Below are 2,178 nucleotides of genomic sequence, written 5' to 3'. Positions count from 1 at the left end.
GCAGAGCCCTCCCCCGCAACACCCCCCCTCCCTCCTGGTGTTGGGAGGGGAACAGGAGAAAGAACAAAATAAGCAAGAGAAGAAGAGAAAGGAGGGAGGAAGGGATGGAGGAAAATGTGAAACAAAAAGGACAAACCCTAATGTCCCCAGTTAATTATTGACATACATGTGACCTCAAGTACTACCAATCTGTGTTCCCCCCACCACACACACACACACACCCAACCATCTCCCAAACAGACCCTCAGTCCAAAAAGCATTCATCCTTCATATCGTTGAAAAGACTCACAGCAAACAGAAGAATTCTGGTTTTTAAAATAATCCTCCAGCAAGACTAAGAAACACATCTATCTGTAGCTTAGAAAACATTCCCAAGAAATTTTAACAATATGTTGTCATGAAGAAACCAAAGGACTAAAGAGACCTGATTTTTCAACTACTTAAAAAAAAAAACTTCTCAAATCAGCATCTTTAGTGTGAAACTCTTTCTGCTTTTGTAACCAGACAATTCTCCCCAGAAGGAGAGGCACTGGTCCTGGAGACACTGCAATACCAGGTCAATGCATGGGATGGACAGAGCAAGCTCCTATTCCGCAGGTAAGTGCTGCATCCCTGACCCCCTCCCAGAGCCTGCACCCTCACCCCCTCCCCACATACCTCTTCCCACTCCCAAACTCCCTCCCAGAGCCTGCTCCCCGCTCCACACACCCCTGCCCCCAACTCTCTCCCACAGCCTGCACCCCCTCCTCCTTCCCACATGCCCCCTCCCGCCTGCCCCCAGTCTCCCACCCAGAACCTGCAACCCCACTCCTCCTCCTGTTCCTGCTACCCCCTGCCCCAGCCCAGAGCCTGCACCCTGCACCCAAACTCCATCCCAGAGCCTGCACCCCAGAACCCCTCCCCCACCCAAACTCCCTCCCAGAGACCAGCCTCTCACCCCTCCAGCACCCAAACACCCCCCAGAGTCTCCACCCCACCAGCACCCCCAACCCCAGCCCCGGGCCCGCACCTAGACCTCCCCCCACCCAAACTCCCTCCCAGAGCCTTAGGCAGGTGAAGGGCGGAGTTTTGGGGGGCGGGTTCTGAGTGGTATGAGTGACATTATTGGCCACTGGGAGGACTGGAGGACTGGCACCGGCCCTAAGGTAAATCGTGGTTGAGACCCTGCTTTAAGGGATTGGAGCAATGCTGGAGAGACTGACGGGCAGGGAGCTGGGGAGCTGTGTGTGCCCCAAGGAGAGTTGTTGTTGTGCTCTGGTGACACAGAGCGGGGGTGGGGAGTTTGTAAGCTGTGGTGTTTGTATAGAGAGAAAGTTTACTAATCCCCAGGGTAAAAACTGTTCCTGCTCTGGGCTATACAGGACACTCCTTGTTGTGAGTATAAATCAGTGGGTGAATGTTTCCCAGCAGGGTAATGGGTTCCTAGTTCCAATCCAAGTGATTCCCTTTAAAAACTTTTTCGAATGAAAATCGATTTCCACACCCATCTCCAGTATGTTCAGGAGTTCGCTGAATGGGGGCGGGGCTTGAAATGAATTTAAACACTCAGCATTTTCCTGTGCAAATGAATAAAGACCTAGCAGAGCTGTCCAGCAGCTGAAATCAGTTCCAGTCCTCGGCGTCTTTAAGAGGGACACTCAGTAGCTGAGGCATGTGGGACACCTCTGTGGTGAGGACAGGTGAAAAAATGCTGGATTCAATGAAAGCTGAGACCATAGGAGGGGAAGGTGAACGGCAGCACCACACAGGGTCATAACACTCAGACACGGGGCTTCACTGTCACTTCCCCTGTGTTTTTCATCATTTCTATCCTAAGGAACACACCCTCCCCCTCCCCCCCACATTGTCACACACAACCTTCTCCCCTTGAGCCCCATCCCACCCCTACCCCTCTCCCCCACACATGCCATGGGACACAGCCTCTCAGTGACTCACCCAGATGGGGGCTTGTCTCTGCATCTCCCCAACAGGGGAGCAGAGAGCCAAAAGGGCCACAGGAGACCAATGGAGCTAGGCAGGGATAGAAATTACTTCCCCTCCCTTCCCAAGAGTCCCGTTAATCTCACCCATGGGACGTTCCAGCACCGGGTGGGCTCAAAGCACCAACCTTCCCCTGAGCAACGGAAGGGGGAACCAGCTCTAGCACATGGAAGGAGGCTCCCCACCTCTGCTGCTGCC

Source organism: Mauremys reevesii, linkage group 17 (genome assembly GCF_016161935.1).
Source record: "Mauremys reevesii isolate NIE-2019 linkage group 17, ASM1616193v1, whole genome shotgun sequence".
Lineage (NCBI taxonomy): Eukaryota > Metazoa > Chordata > Testudines > Geoemydidae > Mauremys > Mauremys reevesii.
Note: the sequence above shows the minus strand (reverse complement) of the source record.